The sequence below is a fragment of the Monodelphis domestica genome, chromosome 3 (genome assembly GCF_027887165.1).
Source record: "Monodelphis domestica isolate mMonDom1 chromosome 3, mMonDom1.pri, whole genome shotgun sequence".
NCBI lineage: Eukaryota > Metazoa > Chordata > Mammalia > Didelphimorphia > Didelphidae > Monodelphis > Monodelphis domestica.
The window spans coordinates 396,954,577-396,977,053 of record NC_077229.1 but is presented as its reverse complement, the minus strand read 5'-3'; the positions used below and the strand labels follow the sequence as shown (position 1 = coordinate 396,977,053).

The 22,477-nt window shown below is 38.3% G+C and overlaps 1 pseudogene; it reads left to right on the top strand.

Moving 5' to 3' along the window:
• Positions 1 to 1,522: 1,522 nt before the first annotated feature.
• Positions 1,523 to 19,446, top strand: LOC100618364 (TRAF-interacting protein with FHA domain-containing protein A-like; annotated as a pseudogene).
• The last annotated feature ends 3,031 nt before the right edge of the window (positions 19,447 to 22,477 follow it).

Genomic DNA, 22,477 nt, shown 5'->3' with positions numbered 1-22,477 from the left:
CCTTCTGACTCCAGAACTGATGAATACTTAAAAAAAAATATTCTACTTCAGTAGTCTCCTAGTTTTCCATCTCTCAGTGGTTCTTTTATATTTCCTTCATTTGTTGGTCTCTTCTCTTTCTATCTTGTCTCAGAAATCTGATTCAGTCTTGTGGCTTTAACTACTACCTTTTTTTCCTGAAATGATATTAGACTCTTTTATTCAATAAGGAGAAAAAATCAAGTGATAATACCTTAACTCAAATTATATGATTTCCCCCCTCTTTACTTTTTTAAAAAAATGTATTCCCTTCATTTTATTATTTTTAATTGAAAAAATTTATTTAATAAATTAATTTAGAATATTTTTCCATAGTTACATGGGTCATGTTCTTTCCCTCCCCTCCTCCCCTATCCCCCCATCCTCCCCCCCCCCCGCCCCGGAGCCAGTGAGCAATTCCACTGGGTTTTACTTGTGTCATTGATCTATCTATTACTTCTTTTTTTAAAAAACCCTCACCTTCCATCTTGAAATCAATACTGTGTATTGGTTCCAAGGCAGAAGAGTGGTAAGGGCTAGGTAATGGGAGTTAAGTGACTTGCCCAGGGTCACACATTGGGAAGTGTCTGAGGTCAGATTTGAACCTAGGACCTTCCATCTCTGGGCCCAGCTCTCAATCCACTGAGCTACCCAGCTGCCCCCCAACTATTACTTTTAAAAAATATTTTATTATTTTTTAGTCAATTTAGAACATTATTTCTTGGTTATAAGAATCATATTCTCTCCCTCCTTTCCCTCTCCTCACCCTTCCCATAGCTGACATGCAGTTCCACTGAGTAAATACATTTGTCCTTGATCGGAACCTATTTCCATGCCTAACTACTACTTTTAAGCAAATGATATGATGTCACTGTTGTGGTCCAGTAGTTTAATCATGACCAACTCTTCATGACCCCATTGACTGTATCATGCCAATATTATCCATGGCACTTTCTTGGCAAAGATACTACAGTGATTTAATGTGTCCATCTCCAGTCAATTAAGGCAAACCCGGGTTAGGTGACTTGCCTAGGGTCACCCAGCTAGTGAGTGTCCAGGACTGGATTTGAACTCAGTTCTTTCTGACTCCAGACCCAGGGCTACTTCCAAGCAAATGATATACAAATCCATAAAACATTCCTCCCTGGATAGCTTACCAGCCCTTGAAGTTTAGCTTATCTATCAAAGAAGCTAATCATTCATCCTGTGCTCTTCCTCTTCCCCTCCCCAACCTCATCGTAGTTTCACTATTTCTGCCTCTGACACCACCATGGGCCCAGTCTCCTGTAGTGGTAATCTAGAGGTTAGCTTACACATTCCATTACAAGTCCCGTTGATTTTACTTTGCCCTCTATTTCCACTATGGCCAAACCAGTACATCTCCTTACTCCCCCTCTGCACGGATTCTTGAAATACCTTCTTGGGAGGAGAACATGAGTATGGTATTAAGAAGGAACATAAAGGCTCAACAGATCACAAGCCAGGCACTTTATTGCTCTTAGGAATGCAAACGTGTAGCTCCCAAGTCCGCCAGTCTGTTGGGTTAGAAAGGGCAGTGGCACAGGCATATGGAGTGGCTGAGTGCACAGAACTCTGGGGCTCTCCCTTCTACCTGCTGGTTACCCTGCAGATTTACAGGGGCCAAGAGGAAGGGACTTTAGGGGTAGCCAATGAGAGGGGAGTCCCTTCCCCTCTTCTCATTCATCTCAGACATAGTGATGAGGAAAGTAAGTTCTTCTTCTTCTTTAACCATTGCATCCTTGTCCATTCAGTTTGCTACGCTGATTGTAATCAGGCAAGCATCGCATTCCTTGCCTAAGTGAAGCTGATTGGCCCATAGGAACTTTATGGTATGTAGGTACATTAATCAAACATGGCATCATAGCCATATAGGAGTCCTCACATTTCCTTCTAGCCCTTTTACTCTCTTTCTCTTCTAATAATACAACCTTCATCTTGACTGCCATCATTCTAGCAAGGCTACCCACTTGCTCAAAAACCTCCAGTAGTGTCTCCTTGTGTGCCGAATAAAGTTCAGATTGCTCTGCTGGGACAGCTTTCACAAATATATTTAATGTGGCACTACCCTCCCTTTTACATCACTCTCTTCTGTTTACTCTTTGTTACAGTTAAACTGGTCAATTCTTTGCCCTCCAAACACACTGAATTACCAACTTGCATGGGAAGGGCACTCTTTACCTTTGTGTGGGTTTTCCTAAGGCAAGTAGACAACCAGCCCAGTGGATAGAGTGCTGAGCCCGAAGTGAGGAAGACTCATCTTCTTGCTTTCAAATCTGGCTTCAGATACTTGCTAGCTATGTGACCTTGAACCTTAACCATGTTTGCCTCAGTTTTCTTATCTGTAAAATGAGCTGGATAAGGAAATGGCAAATCCCTACAGTATCTTTTCCTAGAAAATCACAAGTGGGGTCTCGAAGAGTCAATTCCTACAGTATCTTTTCCTAGAAAATCACAAATGGGGTCTCAAAGAGTCAGATGATAGGACGACTGCAAAACTATTTCAAAGTCCAGTTCAAATAATTGTTTCCTTGATGTCTTCCTTAAGGCCATCTCCAGGAAATAATTATCTCCCCCTCCCCTATGACTCATATAATATTCTGTGATTCTCTTATTCATTTGTGTTGTGTTTTTTTCTCTGCATTAGGATCTAACTGTTTAGTTAGTAGCATTTATAGAAAAAGGAAGAAAAGATAAGGTGTAGTTATTGAGGTATCCAGAAGAGAGGGAGGAATAAGTCTGCTGATGCTGAGGGCGAGTGATAACCCAGAAGGTCAGGGTACCTCACAGTAGGGAAATCAATGGAAAATTGCTCTACTGGGTAGAACTTTATAAGATTATCAACTGCTACCAAAAGGAAAGAAAATGAAAGCTGAAGAGGTAACAGGCAGCATCTGGTTGGGCAGCAGATGTAGAATGAATATTTGTCCTCTTAATTGAATGTCTTGTGCTTGCTTTAACAAGAAATAAATATGTTGTTATTTGTGATTATTCAATCATTTTCCAGTCGTGTCCAACTCTTTGGGACCTCATTTGGGGTTTTATAGCAAAGACAGTGGAATGACTTGCCATTTTCTTTCTCCATCTTAATTTATGGATGAGGAAACTAAGGTAAACAAAGGCAAAGTGATTTGTCCAGGCAACTAGTATCTGAGGCTGAATTTGAACTCAGGTCTTCCTGACTCCAGCCTGCTGCTCTCTCTACTGTGCCACCTAAGAATATTGTTAAGATCACAATAAAAAGGATTTTTTTTAAATAAGCAGGAAGTGGTAGAATATCTTGTCACTTGTGGAGTAAATATAGGGTATAATGCAATCCTCAATGGGCTCTACTTAGGACATCAAAGGCATCAGATCTCAGTAGCTCTTGGATTATTTACCCAGGTTTTGCCAGCACTTGGGTGGGTGAGAGATCATGGATGAGTGGTTTAGCTAATATGATATATTTATATAGGCTTTAAGGAAACTTTCTTAGATTTCTTAGATCTAGAACTAGAAGAGAGCTTATAGTTCTTGTGGTCCAAATCCTTCATTTTGCAAAGGAGGAAACTGAGATCCAAAAGGGACTGGCCCAGGCTCCTACAGGTAGTGGGAAGCAGAAGTAAACCCTGAATTCTGTCTTCAAATCTAGTGTCCTTTTTACTTCCTCACCATGCTTAGTGTAAGTATTATTCTCTCTATTTTGCAAGTGAGAAAACAGACCTTGAGAAGCTATTATTAAGCTAGTAATAGACCCAAGAGAGACTTGAACTCATGTCTCTTGATTCCAAATATGGGAATATAATCTTAAACAGTTGTGCTAAATCTGGGTTTTCTATATCAAGGAGAGTGCAAACAGTCCTATTTTATCATTGTGGAGTACAGTGAAATGGAGGTCAGCTGGATAATATTTGCAAAGTGCCCCGGGATACAGAGGTTATGTAAATATGTTTTCTGTCTTATCTAGGTATTAAGAGATAACAGATTTTTCTTTCCAGGTTATATTCAGGCTAGGCCACCACTACTATTGCACAATTTTTCAAGTTGAACAAGATATAAACTGAGATATGTGGGTCTAACAATGTGGGGAAAGTAGTAGAATATTGATTATGATCAGGATGATGTGATAACTTCAGGTCACTGAACTGTTGCTAGTATTTGCAAACCAACCAAAAATTGGCTTTCCAATTAAAATTCAACAGGTCTTTCTTTATTAGTCACCTGCTATATATGTCAGACAAGGGAGAAGTCACCCTGTAAATAAGGATAGAGATTTGGTTTTCCAGTCAGGAGAAATGTGGTTCAAATCCTGCCTCTGACTCATTCTGGCTGGGTAAAATTGGATAATTAACTTTAATGTCTCCCTGCTCCCAGCAGCTCTAAAATCCTTTCAATTTAAGAGCAGCTACGCAGGCTGAGAAGTTTCTCCCCTGGGAGTTCATATATAGCAGTGAAATCACTTGTTCTTGCCCCCTTCACCCCGCAAACATGCAAGGCACAGGGAGATGGTACTATATGGCTTCCAAGGTCCAAAGTGCATCTCTATTTGGGTGTAAATGCTCTATATACTCAAATCAATTATATCTCATCATAACACCTTATATTTATTTAGAGCTTTAAAGTTTGCCAAGCACTTTATATAGGTAACCTCATCTGCCCTATTAACAACCCTGTAGGGTAAATGTTATTATCCCTAATTTATAGATGAGGAAACTGAGGCTCAAGGAGGTTAAGTGACTTTTCCAGAATCACAAGCTAATTTCAGATAGGATACAAAGGGTGGTCCTTACGACTCCAAGTCCAATTCACCATCCTATGCACCATACCGGTATTCTTCTGTTGTTGTTCAGTCATGCCCAACTCTTTGTGACCCCATTGAGGTTTTCTTGGCAAAGCTACTTGTTTCCCATTTTCTTCTCCAGCCCATTTCACAAATGAGAAAACTGAAGCAAACAGGATTAAATGATTTGTCAAGGATAACACAACTAGGAAGTGTTTGAGGTTGAATTTTAACTCTTCCTGACTCCAGACCCAGGGCTCTATCCATTATATTACCTCATTTCTTCTAGATCAATCATCAATTTGTAAATATTTGTTAAACCCTTCTGATGACTACTGAGACCCATTAATAGAAATTATATATATATATATATATATATATATATTTATATAAAAATTTCCATCATTTAGTGTATGTAGCCTCCTGGAGTTCTAGCACTTTTCAGTACCTAATCTGTGATGGGATATAATTTCCTTTTTCACCTTCAAGTTTATTGTCAGTCTAAGACATTATACTGGTTCAGCAAATTGCTCTGTAACATCTGGCATGTTTCCTTTGAGAGGAGGTATCCCTACTTCATGGATCAAATTCATGGCAGTGAAGCTATCTGCAAAGTTCATTTCTACAAAATGAGTCATCTGGTCCCATTGTTTCTCATCAGCCCACCTAGGAAAAGATTCCCCTATAGACTGAGGCAAACACTTGTCACAAATGAGTGAACGTAGTTGTTTTCCCCATAGAATTCTGGGAGCTTTAATCTGTATCTAATAGCTCATTTTCCCTTTACATTACTTTTGATTTCGTGCAGCTTTTCTTTTGTAAGTCCTTGCCTTCCCTTGGTGCTACTGTCTAGCATGTGCTGTTAGACACACTAGCATGAATGGTGACTTAGATAATGCTTTCTTCAAAACAATCCTGTGAGATAGGTAGTACAATCATTATTATCCCCATATTGCTGATGAGGAAACTGACACTCTGACAGGTTAAAAAAAATTTGCCCAGCCACCCAATTGTCTGTGGGTTCCCAAACTGGACATCTTGACTCTGAGTCCAGTACCCTTTCTACTAGGACACATCACCTCTTCATAAATGTCTTTCTAACTTCTTTCTTCCTATATTCCTCGTCGATTTTTCTATCCTCTCCCCAATGCTACAGCTTATGAGAAGTTAAAGGACTTGTCCCTAATGGAAAAGCTAGTAAGACTGAATCTAGATTTCCTGACTCCCAATGAAAATTATATTACTAGCCCATCATCAGGAAGCTCATCAATTTTTTTTTAAAGAAGGAAGAATTGATTCAGGCACTTTGTTTTTTGATTATCTCCATAATTGATAGCTGTATCCCCTCTCTTTTTGCGAACTTATTTTGAATATAAGAAAAGATTGAATATGAAAACATGTATCTGTAGTCCATATAACAAATGTGTAAATGCATTTCTCTTAGTAAGAACTTAGTCAATTTTTTTTCTGATCGTATTTAACCTTGTCTCTTCATGATAACATTGAGAAGGGTTTCTTCCCCAAAATGAAATCTTATAGTATTTAACTTAGTGTTCAAGTAGATAGTCCTTTGTGATGAAGATGATTATGTTATAAAAGTGATATCAGGAGAACTTTTTGATCTGACATTCTGGAAAGAGCTGTTTTCACTTTCTGCCTCATTTGTATCCATGAAGAACTTTTAAAAATGCCCATAGAGTACCCCTTATACACACATAGGTATGTATCAGCTCATACTTTTGGAAATCTATGGTTCATTCCATCCTATCTATAGATAGTTTTGTTTTTGTTCCTCAGAATAACTTAAAAAAATCTTTCTTTCAATGCCATGTATTGATTCCAAGGCAGAAGAGTGGGAAAAGGTAGGCAATGTGGGATTAAGTGACTTGCCCAGGGTAACACGACTAGAAAGTGCCGGAGTTCAAATTTGAACTCAGGACCTCTTATCTCTAGTCCTGGTTCTAGAATAACTTTTACTGTGGAAATTTTCTTCTATGAAAACTGTTTTAAATTTTAAGTTCAATATTTTCCCAATGTGGTAGATAATTGTGGCTTAATGGCTAGCTTACATGTAGACAGTAAACTATACATATAAAATTTTTAAATGGCAATTTCTTATTTTAACTAGATATCATTTTCCAGTTTTGAAGGCTTTACTTTATTGCCAAGATCAAATAGATTATTTTGCCACAGTACCAGTAAAAATGCTGTTAGGATTTGTGTAGGTTATATTAATGTGCTAATGCAGATAAATATGGTCTTTATATTTCAGTTTGGACAAATTTAAACTCTAACCATTTGATGTAGAAGTATATTTTACTTCTCTTCTGGCTCTCAAAGTTGTAAGGAGGAGATCTAGTCATAGATCTTTGGTACATACTCTTTTTCATCTCTACCCAATAACATTTGAATAAACAGAGGGGAATAAATTGTTTTTATTCTTATTGGGGGTGGGAAACATTGCTAATGAACTCAGCAGGCTTCTCATTTTAAAGCTGTCCTGCTCTTCTGTGATACCTTCTGAACCATTCTCTCCTATGTATTTGGTCTTTTTTTAAAGTTTTGATAACTTTTTTTTTCTTCTTTTTTTTGGCATCACTGTTGTTTGTGTCTGAAAATGTATGTCTCCTTCTTCTCCTTGAGTCTATTACCTCTTTGTCAGGAGGCTGGTAACATGACATGCATTTGCAAATAGCTGACTGATGTAGTCATGACCTTGAGCAAAGAATAGTCCACTGAAAATTTCTTAATTTCAGGGTTCCAAGTAATATGAGTTCCATTTAAAAAATTAATTTTCAAGCTCAGATTCTAAATATCAAGTTTACCTTTTAATGAAGGATGGTTTTCAAATGGTGCTTACCAATGGAGTTAACCATTTCAAGGACTTTTGGTGATACTTGTGGACTTGTTCATGGTGAATGTTTCCAGAAGTAAAAGAAGTAGCATCCCTCAAGCATTAGCTTTCAGTGTCCTTTCAATATTCTAAAGCATAATTACATATAACCAATCAATGGAAATATTTTCTGTTATGTATTCTTGCTTCCTTTTGTTGGTGATGCAAAATGGATCGACAAGCTTGTAGACTGGAAGTGATGCTTCTACAGCATTAAAATAAAATCTTGCCAGTTCATAGCAAGTGGGAGCAAGTAAAATTTGATTTATGGAAACATCAGACTCTTGACTACCCATATGGCTTTGGGCAAGACGTGCTCAATGAACTTCACTTTCTCATTTGCAAAGAAGGTTGAGCAAGAGAAACTGTAAAGTCCCTTCTAGCTCTGGATCTATGATCCTAGCTGCATTCTGGTTTCTGACTTCATCATTCAAATCAACTTATTTCTCCAAAGTTGTCAATAATGTAATGAGCTTTTCAAAATCCTCATCCTTCTTGACTGTTTTCTAAAGTCAGGTTAATAATGTTGACCAATGTCTAGTTTTGGTCCTTTTAGCCCATATTCTATGATTATAAAATATTCTCTGGATTTTAGTGACATTCACTTGGGTTCCTACTCCTACCTGAACACTTTCCCTTTCTCCTATTCTCTAATTCTTAATGTATGCAAGGCTCCATCCTGGTTTTTTCTCCTTTTTCTATATCTCTATAATATCTCAAATGGTGACATAAATTTTTATGGCTTCATCTGTGACTTCTGTGCAGATAACTCCCCCCAATCCTAGACTTTTTTCTAAGCTCTAGTCTTGCATCACTAATTTTCTATGAGATACTTTGAACTCTATGGTCCATAAACATCTCAACCTCAATATACAGGAAGTGTTTACAGATTCTGTTCTCTCATTTTATGAAAATTGGATTACATTTTCCTGTCTCCAGTCCTTTGGCACATTGCCAGTTCCCCACTACATTTCAAATATCACTGATAAAAGTTCAATGATCATATTTGCTACAATTCTTTTGGTACCTAAGCAAGTATTTCTTGTGGGCCAGGTGACTTGAATTCATTAAAGGAAATTATCTTACCCTCTTCTTATTTACATTGGGTATCATTTTATTTTGCCATTTCCCATGCAAAGGTCAATTTCCTTGTCTGAGAAAATTGAAGCAAAATAAGCAGAAATTAGTTTCTCCTCTTCATTTTCAATCATACCTATTCCCTAGAGCCACAACCCATGTCTATGACAGTCCTCTTCTTGCTAATATAGCCAAAACAATTCTTTTATTGCTCCTAAATTTCTTCATCAGCCTTAGCTCATTGTGAGCTGAAGCATTTTTGATATCATGTTTAAAGGACCTTGCCACACTTTTGTACTCCTCCTCTGTCTATATTACTCTTAAAATTTTTAAATAAAAAAATAAGCTTGCCTTCCATCTTAGAATTGGTAGTAAGCATGGTTCCAAGGCAGAAGAGTGGTAAAGGCTAGCTCAATTGGGGTTAATTGCTCAGGATCACACAACCAGAAAGTGTCTGAGGTCAGATTTGAACACTGGATCTCCCATCTCCAGGTCTGGCTCTCTATCCACTGAGCCACCTAGCTGACACTGTCACTTACTCTTTCTTCCATCTTTTGTAATTTCTCACTGAGGGATAAAATGGCTCTCTCATGGTCTGACAGTTAATATGTATCAAATGTAGGCCTTGAAATAAGGTTTTCCTGACCCTAAGGATAGTTCTGTTCAATAATAAAATTCAATATGTCTTTGGGGATCCTTCCTTCTTCTGAACTCTTTGAAAGGTCTCCCCAAATCTAAGATGCAAGTCAGATTTTACTCTGCTTTCAACCCTATGATACATTCTAAGATTTAATGGTCACTTTCCTCTATGGTTGCCATCCTTTCCACCTCAATAACCCAGTGTCTTCCATTTAGTGAAAATCAAATTCAGAATAAGACTCACTTTATTGCTTCCTCTACCTTTTGAAAGATAAGATGATCATCTAAGCAAGTCAATAAATTACTAGCCATTCTTCTTTTGGTAAAGAGAGCTTCGGCAGATGTCTGGGTATTCAAAGTCCCCCATCATTACTATATCATGCCTCTGCCAGGCTTATGATATTTCTCAATTGCTTCATTGATTTCCTTTCTGTTTGATCCATAGTCTACTACAATAGCAAAATCACTTTCTCTCTCCATTGATCTTTTACCAAATAGTCACTGTTTCCTCTCTCTGCCTCCTAGATTTGCACATATTTTATCTCCTTAATATACAACACTATCTTATTCTCTTTCCTCTTTTATTTATCATGTTTCTTTAGATTAAAGTATAGTTATCTATAGCTATATCAGATATGAGTTTTATGCCACCACGTCTCTGATACCAATTAGGTCAAATTTGTCTCCTTGAGTTATATAGCCTTGCTTTTATTGACTAAATTTTGTCCATTTGTGTATGCTGTTTGTTTGTTTGAGGGCATTGATTTTTATCACTGGATCTTTGAAAAAAAAATATTTCCAGTGGACTGGATTACTCAACTGCAATTCTTCCTCTGTTGTCACTAATCCCTCTGCTATCTGGGTGGTTATAGGTAGAAATTTACAACTGACTTTCTAGCAGTGTCATTAAAAACTTTAAAGTTTTAAAAATTACCTCAATAACTTGGCAACCACTTCCAATTTATCTTTCTCCTTCCTGAACTTGAGAAATTATTTTATAACCTCATTTTTTTCATTTTAGAAAAACTTACCAACTTATTTTTATCAATTTGCTTTCCTTACCTTATCTTACTTACCTATCTTGCCAACTGCTTTTCCCTTCTCTTGAGCTCCTTTTTTTACCAATCCTTTGGCTCATTAGGAATGAAGTCTTTTCATCATAAAATAAAAAATCTGGATTAGAAAAAACCTGAGAGGTCATCTGGTTCAAAACACTCTCATTTTACACATGAAGAAACTGAGATTTTAGGAGGTTAAGTGGCTTGACCAAGGTCAAACAGATAGCAATGGCCAGAGTTGGGATTTGATCTTATCTAGAGTTCTTTATTTATTGGGCAGCTAGGTGGTCAATGGATAGAGTTCCAAATTTAGATTAGGAAGATTCATCTTTCCAAATTAAAATTTGGCTTCAGACACTCATCAACTGTGGGACAAATCACTTAACCTTGTTTGCCTCAGTTTCTTCATCTGTAAAATGAGCTAGAAAAGGAAATGGTAAACTACTCTAGTATGTTTGCCAAGAAAATCTCAAATGGGGTACAAAGAGTTGGAAGCCACTGAAAAATGACAATAGAAGTGCTTTTTATTATATTTCACTGACTCCTTAAGATGAAGACTTTCTCCTTTAGCTCAAGTTTTTCTTTCTTTTCTTTTTTTTAAGCCTTCTGAAATTTTCCCAGCTCCAAATTAAATTCCTGGCTTTCTTAAAGAGTCTGAAGTTTTCCAAACAATCTTCATTTCTTCTCAGTTCAATGCCTGGCTCTGATACTTATTTGCTTTGTGACTTTGAACATGTTATGAATTCTTTGAATCTCATTTTCTGCATCTGCAATGTGAGGTAGTTGGAGTAGATGACCTCTAGAGTCTCCTCTTTGTGATTCTATGATTCCCTCCTCTGAAAAGACTTCAGAACTCTGAAAGCACAGACAGCCGTGTGGAGCTCTCAGTCAGGTCTGCTGATGGGAGTCTCTTATTGGAATAGGGGCTCCCAAACTCTAGAGAACATGAAACGATTCTCTCAGATCCACAAAGATGAAAGATGCCATAAAAGAAGCAAAATTGCTTTGTGAATTGGTTCTAGATAGTAGCAGAAAGCAATGGGCTGAATATAAGAATCTGAGTTCTCAGCCTGCCTTTAGAAACTCATACCATTCTTGCCTTTAGGATCACTTTGGATACTAAATTAACTTCTGAATCACTGCACGAACCCTTGTCTATGTGCCTGACTAACTGATGGTATCTTCCTGGATCTTTCTTTCTAAACTTTGACTTCCTTAGCTTCCGCTTTGGTCTCTAGCTAACTTGGTCTTCTACTAACCCTAAACCACCTCTCCAACTCATGGCTGCTTTGAAATTTTGAAGAAGTGAATGGGAGGCCAAGTTAGGCAATTGAATTGAGTCTGAGTTTAAAAAAAGAAAATAAAACATTCATTTCTTCTACCTATTTTTATTCACTTAGTAACAAATGTCTCTACAGGAGGTATTTGTGATAACCCAGTGTCCACAGCAGGAAGAAAGAAAAAAAACACATAAGACTCACATGTCCAAAAAAGCACTTAATTTAAGATATTATTTACAACTGAATAGAGACAAATCTCAAATCCTGTGTCCAGGCTGGGGTAATTAGTGTGGTAGTTCTCCAGCTTTCAGTGGTATGGCAGTCTTAAAGATGGCTTCCTAGGTTTCTTTTTTTGGTAAATAGTAAAAACCATATCTGTGTTGTATATTAAATATGCTTCCTTTTTTGGGGTTGGGGAATTCCAGAATGGGGATTGGTGGCAATGAAGGTGTTATATAGTATCTCACCTTCTAATGCCATTTTCCCCACCTTTAGAGCTATGTTTTGGGATCTTAGAGCTATACAATTGATTGAAGTGGGGGTGGAAATATGGTAGGGGGTTGCCAAATTAAAGAAGCTTTCATGGATGAGGCAACATCAATAATGAAATCCAAAAGAAGAAAAGAAATCTAGAAGACAAAGTTAAGGAGAGTGTCCCTTCCAGGTGCGGGAGACAGTCTGTGTGAATGCATGGAGTCCAGAAGGCAGCTAGTGTTCAGAGTGGAAGGGTATTGGGGCAATGACAGTCTGTGCGAAATGAAGGCAATGTAATTGTCTGTCAAAAGAATGTTTCTCTCCAGCACAGCTTTTTCCTGTCCTTGACAGGGAAGAACCAGGCTGATGAATGGTTATTTAAAATTCTTATCTCCTTTTTCATTCAGTTTAAACTGAAAAATATTTTTGTTCCCTTCAAGGGTTGTTTGCAATTTTGGTCCTGCCAGGTCTCATCCAAAGAAGTAAATTTTGACCTGTAGCATAAGTCTAAACTCTGAGCAAAATTTTGCAAAGGAGACCTCCAACATCTTATATGTTTTGATGTATCTTTTTATAAATATTCTGAGAAATAGGTGCTATAACTCCAGGTTGCCATGGGCAAAGTATGAATGAAGATTTGGGGTAGGACCCCTATTTAGTTGTATTAATGTGAGTTTATGGAGCCAAGACTAATGAAAGAAGGTTGACCTTACTGAAGTCTGGATTCATTTTCCATCTCTGCCATGGACTTGCTGTGTTATCTTGCATTTTTTTTAATTTCCTTTTTTGAGGTTGGTTTTCTCTTCTCTTAAATGAAGATGTTGGATTTGATGATTTCTCAGATCTCTTCCATCTCTAAGTGCTGGAATCCCCTGGACCTACTATCCACCCTGGATGTGTGCTGAGTCTCACTTCCTTCACAGCCTATGTTCTCTGCCTACCCCGGTTGAGTCAAAGTTAGTGACTGGGTTCCTGACAGCATATATACCTTGGGGCAGTGAGCATGATTGTGATGATGACAGCAATAATGATAATAACACATTAATATCACATGGAATATTTCAGTTTATAAAGGGTTTTCTCACAGTAACTTGAAAAGGATGTTCGTTAAAATATTGAAACCACTATTTTGTAGCAACAGGGAGGAAGGACAGTTAAGCATATGTATTTTTAAACATTTTAAAGGAAATAATTTTATTCATTTCCTCATCTCTTATCACAAGGCAGTGTGGGCTAGGGGAGTTCTTGTATTCCTTCCAACTCAAAGTCCTAAGTATATATAGTAATGTATTTACGTATATATAGTAATCCAGATAATTTTCTAAGGAGGTGCTGCCAAATAGTGCTCCTGCCAGAGAAGATATAAATCATAACTTACCTTTTAAATGGCTCTTAGGTTTACAAAGTACTTTCCTCATTAAAATTCTGGCAAGGGATTCATATATCCCTATATTACATTTAACATTCCTCTAATGTTATTTACAGATTCCTAGAACCTGTTTGGGATTTCCAGTGCTATTTCCCAGGAATCCTTGTGTTCTCCAACTTTCCTCCTTCAAAGCCAGAGTTTTACACACACACACACACACACACACACACACACACACACACACACAGAAACACACAGAAACACACACACACACACACTACCAAAAAAGAGGGAGAGAGCTTATTAAAAAAGTACATGCTTAATCCTGAGAAACTATTGCTGTGTCCACAAGAGTTGGGGTACTATATCCTGCCTCTGTCCTATACACAGGTATGTGGTTTGAATCCAGTTCAGACCTTGGGAGCTTGGCTAATAATGAATGAAAGGGATGTGTTACAATTGTCAAATTGTTAAGAACCCAATCTGGCACCTCAAGGAACAACCTTATATATAGTTATGGATTATTCAAGAGTTTCTCCAAGGAGGGAGTAAAGAAGTACTCAGTCAATTAGTCAACAAACATTTATTATTAAAAACATAAGTAAGGAACAGATGGAGTCTGAATACAAATCAAAACATACCATTCTTTATTTCCTCCATGAATTTTTCTCTCGTGAAAGCATTATGTGTCTTTTTTTGCAATTGACAGACATGGAAATATGTATTCTTTGATAAGATAGGGACAACCTATAGCATATTAGCTGTCTTCTTGAGGGTGGGAAGGGAGAGTGGGAGAGAACATAGACTGCAAAATATCAGAAAATAGTTATTGAAAAATGTATTATGTGTAATCTGGAAAAATTTTGTTATAATTAAAAATACTTAAATATTAAACATGTACAAAGTTCTTGGGACTGTGCTGTGTTGAGTATGCAAAGAAAGGCAAAAGCACAGTCTTCTGCCCTTAACAACCTCACAGTCTAATGGGGGAGACAAGATTCAAATAACTACTCCATGTACAATACAAAGTACAATACAAACCAAGTATCTGAGGCAATGAGGCAAGTAGTTTATTTCTATGTACAAAAGGAAATATATTCACAACAGACAAGTGTGCTGTTATATTTATTGGGAAAGGAAAATGAGGATTGAAAAATGCCCCTTCCCCCACCAGCTGTCAGTCTTATTTCCTTTCCACAGTGCTTTTGACAAAAACAAGTGTAAAATGGTAGTCAGTAATTTAGTTTCTAACTACTATTACAATGTTTTCTGAGGCTGAATCTGAAACCTAATTGTCAGTTTGTAAGACTAATAACTAGACATTTAAAAAATGTTCACTTCTACTATGCATTGTACAACAATTCCAGGTTCATGTCTGCTAATAAGATGACCAACCTCAGGCTAGCTATCTCATTGGTTTCTGGACTCCATACAAGGGATGGAGCCATTTCTGGGGACTCCTCAGCTCTGCTACAATTCAGCTCCTACTTGCTGGGACTTCCATGCCTCTTGGACTCATGATGCCATATCCAAATCTGAACACATTGATGTCAGGATAGGTATTCATTTGCCTAAGTTCAAGGAAAGAAAAAATTGCAGAGAGGCAGCCAAAACTCAGGCTCAGGCTTGACTAGACAGGATATGAGCTTCAGATGCCATATGCTCAATACTATACATAAACTGAGGGGATAAGAAGAGAAATGCAATAAGCCATGCCTTCCCTAGTATCCATTTGCAAGTTCAAAACTATAATTTCTAAGCAGAAAAAGAGAGGAGGAGACTAGATCTTTTTATATATCCTCTGAGTCATCAACTCTTCATGTTCTGTAAGCCACAGGGGGAGTCCTCATCTCAAAGTGCTGATCCCTCAGTAGTGAGTCATATATTGTTGCAATCCCCTCCTTTGGAAAGCAGTAAAGGAAGGAAGGAAGGAAGGAAGGAAGGAAGGAAGGAAGGAAGGAAGGAAGGAAGGAAGGAAGGAAGGAAGGAAGGAAGGAAGGAAGGAAGGAAGGAAGGAAGGAAGGAAGGAAGGAAGGAGGGAAGGAGGGAAGGAAGGAAGGAAAAAGGAAGGAAGATAAAAACTTTCATGTGGTTACTTGGAACCAGGAAAGGAATGGAACTTCTGAGCATGACTTATGGGATACTCCCAGCTATGCAGGAAAGAAAGGTAAGTAAGAAATACTCACATTTACAAAAACTTTCCTCCAAAACTCCAGGTTTCATATCTATTTCCCTTCTCTTCCTCTTGCATCTTCAGTACAACAGGAAGGACATCTAAGAAATTCTGCTGCTTCTCAATTGACTAATTAACCTAGCAGTTGTTTGACTCCGGCAAGTCACTTTAACCCTGTTTTCCTTAGTTTCCTCATCTATAAAATGAGCTGGAGAAAGAAATGGTAAACTTCTTCACTATCTTTGCCAAGAAAATGCCAAATGTGGTTATAAAGACTCCGACATGTTGAAATGACTGAATAACAATGAACTTTTTGTTTTCTCTAACACCTTAGTCACTAGTTGGAGGTGGTAGGAGAACCCTGATTTCAGGCTGTGCTGAACCTAGCACACATGGCAAATGACCAAAGGGACTTTGGTCCCTAAGATTGACTCCTTGCATCTGCACTGCTCACCCTTGGCTGCCTATCACCTTGCTTCCTTCCCCAACCTTACTTTGACTGAAAAGTCTAGCAATAGTGCTACTTGCTACTGCTGTGGGTAAAATATCTCACTCTTTCAAACTTATGTAGGAGGAGAAATTAATTAGGAGAAAAGTCTCTGCAGTATCCCCCCCCCCCCAATTTGCCTTCTTTCTTCCTTCTCTCTTACTTGTATTGGTATTTTTTCCCAATATTTTCCTGTCTCTTCTGGTTATCTCCCATGCAGCTTCCTAAGACAATCACCTGGTGAAACCCATATAGAATTCTGGGATTGTAATTTCCAAGGAGAAATACTCTTATCCTTGGAAAGGCACAAAGGGATGTTCTTTATATTCAGAAGAAGAAAATGAGACTCAGCAAGAATAAATGATTTGTCAGGGGTTGTTCAATTATTTAAGTTGCGTCTGACTCTTTGTAACCCTATTTGGGGTTTTCTTGGCAAAGACACTGAAGTGATTTGCTATATACTTCTCCAGTTCATTGTACAAATGAGGAGAGTAAGGCAAACAGGGTTAAGTGATGTGGCCAGGGTCAGACAGCTAGCAAATATCTGAGGTCAGATTTAAATTCAGGAAGATGAGATTTCCTGACTTTAGGCCCAGTGCTTTATCCACTGTGCCACCTACTCAGCTAATAAATGATGGAGCTAGATCTTGAAACTAAATTCAGTGCTCAAATGAAATAGAGAGTCTTAACTCAAGATAGCTTTGATCATCCACTTGCTACTTTCCTGGAGGGAATAATTGATTGCTCTCTTTTCTCATCTCTTGGGGATCCTAAGCTTCTAAAATATTCAAATCTAACTTAATTGGATTACTTATCATTCAAATCTATTCTGCCAATATCTCTTGTAGAATCTGATATTTATTCTTTGTTAATTTACATATTTTCATTTTTGTTATATTCTTCTTTAAATAAAAAAAATCATAGTTATATCAGTGCTTGCTATTTTCTACTTGAGTTTTGGTTAGCTCTTTTGACATAGCAAAGAAATGGCCACTAGTTACACCTAAGTTCTTTGCTTCATAACCTTCTCTTTTACTATACTTTTGATGCCATTGCAAAATAAAAAAATTTTTTTTTGTAGGGGCTTATTTTATCCACGATTCTACTGAGATTTGCGGCCTGGCAAATTCATTCACAACTGACCATATGTATTGCATCACAGAATTAAAAAAAGAAATAATGCTTTCATTTAGTAAAACTATTACTTTAAAATAACAAAGTAATGTGTCCAAATTTAAATGGCATTAAAAAAATTAACTGCATTATTTGTTAATACTTTAAATAATATGTGATGTCTCTGCCAATATGTTTCCCAGTTTGAAATTGGACAAACATTTAGAGCACAATACAAACTCTCTCTCTCTCTCTCTCTCTCTCTCTCTCTCTCTCTCTCTCTCTCTCTCTCTCTCTCTCTCTTTCTCTCTTTCCTTCAGTCTGTCTGTCTTGTGTACTTGCAGAGATCCTATTATTTCTGCAGATAGTCTTACTTTAAAAAGGGGAGGACTGAGTGGAATCATTGTCTATTGTTGCTACCATAGTTGGGCTAATGACTAGGGTTGCTGCCCCAGAAACTGTAGTAACCTCTGCTAATTTTTGCTTGTCCAGTCTAGAAAGGACTATAAAGGACATGATTTACCCAGAGTTATACCCTAAATCTTGCATTTCTCTTCCCCTTTTTCTCTTATCTGAACCACTTTCCCTTGTATAGTGAAGTTGACTTGAGTCCCTGATTTAAGTTAGGGTCAATATGGAGCTGCTACTCTCTGTCAAAACTGTCTTAAAGTGAAAAAAAAAAGCAGTGAATTTTGTTGGAAAACCTTTTTCTTCTTTATCTTCTTAAGATGAAGGGTAAGGGAGGAGAAATAAAGAAATGAATACAGCACTAGCTAGGTAGCACAGTGGAGAGTGCCAGGCCTGGTGCTGAGAGAACTTGGGTTCGAATTTGACCTCAGATACTTCTTAACTATGTAACCCTGGGCAAGTCACCTAACTCCACTTGCCTAGCCCTTGCTGTTCATCTATCTTAAAATGAATAGCAAGGGTCCCGCACATCTCCCTCCTCCGCGACACACACTGGCTTCTTAGGTCCAGTTCACACCTGTTGGAAGGTGAAGCCACCCTCTGTGGCTGCACGCCGGTCCTGTGCACAGTCAGCCTAGCTTGGCGAGTCCCGCCAGCGCCGCGCATTCTCAGGCAACTGCAGCGGGGCCGCCCTCCGGAGTCTTGCTGAGTCTAGTCTCCTTGGCCTTGGTCGAGCTAGGTCTGCCTCTGATGCCTGCCATAGCCAGCTTTGAAGATGCTAACACTGAGGAGACCTTCACTTGCTTCCATGTTACAGTCTATCATCTGGGCCAGGATCACAATCAGGTGTTTGAGGGGCTGAAATTTTGCAAACGAGAAAAGCTCTCATCCACGGAAGAGGTAAAGTTTGGTCAGAATCCCAATCTGTCAAGACAAACAAGTTTCCAGAATTCTGTTCTCTCTGCAGCCATTTCCTGAGGCTTCAACAGTTCAGTCCTCTCATTTGAAATTAAAAACCTGAGTAAGAAAACCAGCTTGCTTGTGAGCAACGTAGAACTTGGCTATCTCAACAAAACGGAATTTCCAGGCAGGTGCATCATGCGGTTTGGAGACTACCAATTCCTGGAGAAAGAAGATGGGGAGTCCTTGGAATATTTTGAGACACGCTTTATGCTGTCCCCACGGTCCCTCTTAGAGGAAAGACACTTGGGAAATCCTCTACCTGAGAATAGAGGCTCGTCTTCATCTTTATTGCCTACAGAAATGGATGAAAATGAATGTTGAACAGATGGAGAAGATGAGAGGAAAATCTAAAAGGAGATGGAAAGGAAGGCGACTTGATGGATGTGGTTTGGGCAGAATGAATTGAACTTCAGCTGCATTTTCGTCTTCCCTGTCATCCAATCGGCATAGATACTTTATGGTTGTTTTTTGAATTCTGTAGCTTTCTTGGGCATAACAAGCTGCTTTGTGGATCAGGAATGAAACACTTGGTTGGCAAAAATATTCCATCAGTATCTTCCCCATAGAAGAAAACCCACAGGAAGAGGTTCAGTGCTTTGGGTGGATCTTTATAAAGGATTTACAGAAAAGCATGGATGTGAATTACACAGGACGTGTGTATAGGGAACTTCACTTGGGAGCAAGAAGATCCAGCACAGATGAGATCATAAGGGCCATCTAAGGGCTCATCTACTTTCATGGAGCATGATCTTCTTGGATCCATAAAGAATTAATTTGATTACTTTAGTGCCTTTTGAAGAAGGTAAAATATGAAGCATATTTTATACTGAACATACTTTTCAAATTACATTTTATTTTCAGATCCACATTCTTTTTGTCCCACCTCCCCCAACTTGAAAAACAAAACCCTTGTTATAAATATTTTGAGTATATTTAAAAAAAAGCATTTTTTATGTGTAAGGTATGTATTTGCTTTGTGAATGGCCAGATTTATGATTTTACAGGAACAGGGAATTTCCAATGAAGAAACTCCATTTACCAATTTAGAGTCATCTGCTGATACTTCTTGGAGCTTATTTTAAAAAAATCACAGACTCTTATTGTTTCATTTTTGGTCCTTGTATTAAATTTTGTATTTTCAAAAAAAATTAATAGCAAGACAGAAGATAAGGGTTTGCCCCCCCAAAATGAATACAAAGATATTAAGTACTTTAATAACAGCTGATTCTGTTCTATCACCATTATCATATTTGAATTACATACCAGCATGCTATGAGGTACAACACATTAAATCTGTTTTATACATGAGCAAGCTGGGTTACATAAAAGTTAATCAACTTGTCCACAGTCACATAGGAAGAGCACAGTAAAGCTGGGGATTCAATCCCACATGCTGTGCCTCCAACTATTGGGCTCCTTCCATGATGCCCTCCTGATTGCATGGAGAGGGAGAAAGCCCAGGACACAGACCTGAGAAGAGGTTTGGTTTTTGATTTTTTTTTTACTCTCAAATATAAATTACAAAAGAGGAATGTGGCTTTGCCTACTTCCTTTTTATCTCCTTTGAATTATGTTTTCTTAGATTTCTTAACTTCCTTCAAATACCAGCTAAAATCTCACCTTCTACAATAAATCATTCCTTATTCACCCTTCCATTAATTCCTCTCTTGTGCTGATTATCTCCTATTGGCCCTGTCCATATATTGTTTGCACATCATTATTTGTATCTTGTCTCCCCACTTCACCCCACCTTAGATTGTGAACTCCTTGGGGACAGGGACTATTTTTGACTTTCTCTGTATCTCTGGCCCTTAGTAAAATACCTGTCACATAAAAGGAGCGTGTTGTTGTTTAGTGATTTCAACCATGTCTGACTCTTTGCAAACTCATTTGAGATTTTTCTTTACAAGGACCCTGGAGTGGTCTGCCTCTTCCTTTGCAGCTTACTTTACAGATGAGAAAACAGAGGCAAACAGGAGTAAACGATTTGCCCACTGTCACAAAGTGAAGAAGTGTCTGAGGATGGATTTGAACTCAGGTCTTCCTGAGTACTTTATCCACTGTACCACCTACCTGCCCCAGAAAGAGCTCAAGAAATGCTTTTTAAACTAGATTTGACTCAAGTTCTGTTGGGACATGATCTGCAGGCATTCCTAGATTTGTTCTTGTTTTACTGGAAGAATGCAATCTAGAATGTAAAACAATTCTGAAAGGGTTTACTGACCACCTCTCCCAACGAAAATGGCTTTGCGAAGCAACATAAAATGATTCAGACATAATTTCTAATGAGGAAAAGGCACACAAACCACAGACACTCCCCACCACAATAAAGCTGCCCAATGTTTATTTTAGCAAGAAGGCTAAATATGTCAGTAGAGAGGGTAGTCCCTCTGTCAATGAAATTTATAACCTCTTCACAGTTTAGTGAGCATATTTGAGAATTTCTGTGGCCCAAACAATCCATTGCCCTCTGGTTAGCCACACCAAGGACACCACTTCTTCACACTCCTTCCAGTGACATCCTTCTTCACAAGTCAAGGGCTAGGTTGATTCTTGGAAGTCCATCACGATTCTAGAAATGTCAGCATATGTTTTATCAGCCAAGCTGGCAAGGACCCTGGGTCACCTTTGTGCCAAGATGATGTTGGAAAATAGGGCTTTGGTGGAGTATTCACGTAAACAAACAGAAACATAAGCCTGGAACCTCTGTTGGAATATTCCAGGGAGCACCAGAGCTTCCCGTGACAATGCCACTTACTATAAAATGTCTACTGAGACCTGAAATAGGAGGCAGGAGCTAGCCCTGCCAGCTCAGCTGAGAGACATTGGGGAGGAGGGTGGGGATGCCAGACGTCCACTAGCCCAGGCTGCCATCCGAATAACCCCATCCTTTAATGCTGTGCTCTGATCTTATTTTTGTTAACCTAATATTCTGCCCCTGGTCCTAGGAAGATCACAAGGCTGATCTTTCTAGAGGAAAGAGGATCTTAGAGATCATATAGCCCAGAGGTTCTTAACTTTTTTGGGTCATAGATTTCTTTGTGTGGTGAAAGTCCCTTCTCAGAATAATAATGCTTTTAAATGGATAAAGTACATAGGATAACAAAGGAAATGGATTATATTAAAATACAGTTATAAAAATATTTTTTTTAAAGTTCATCAATAAGTTGTGTGACCCTGGGCAGGTCACTTAATGCCCACTACCTAGCCCTGACCACTCTTCTGCCTTAGAATCAGTACACAGCATTGTACTAAGATGGAAGGAAAGGTTTTTTTTTAATGGACCCTAAATTAAATTTATTTAAGGCTAGAGAGTTTGATCTCTCTGGATTAGATGGTCTCTGAAGTACCTTGCAATTTAGAAAGTCTGTATTTCTTTGATTTGGTAGTTTTGGTCTTATAACTAGAAAATTTAAAAAAAAATAGTCCTTTTTTTTTTAAACCCTTACCTTCCATTTTGGAATCAATACTGTGTATTGGTTCCAAGGCAGAAGAGTGGTAAGGGCTAGGCAGTGGGGGTCAAGTGATTTGCTGAGGGTCACATAGATAGGAAGTGTCTAAGGTCATATTTGAACCCAGGACCTCCCATCTCTAGGCCTGACTCTCAATCTACTGAGCTACCTATCTACTTGCCCCTTTTAGTGCCTTTTAATAAAAGGTCTTTGGAAACATCGACTCAAGAGTTCCAACTCAGACCCTTTCACAGTTCTCCACTCAGCTCTTCCTCGAAGTAGGTACTTGTCACATG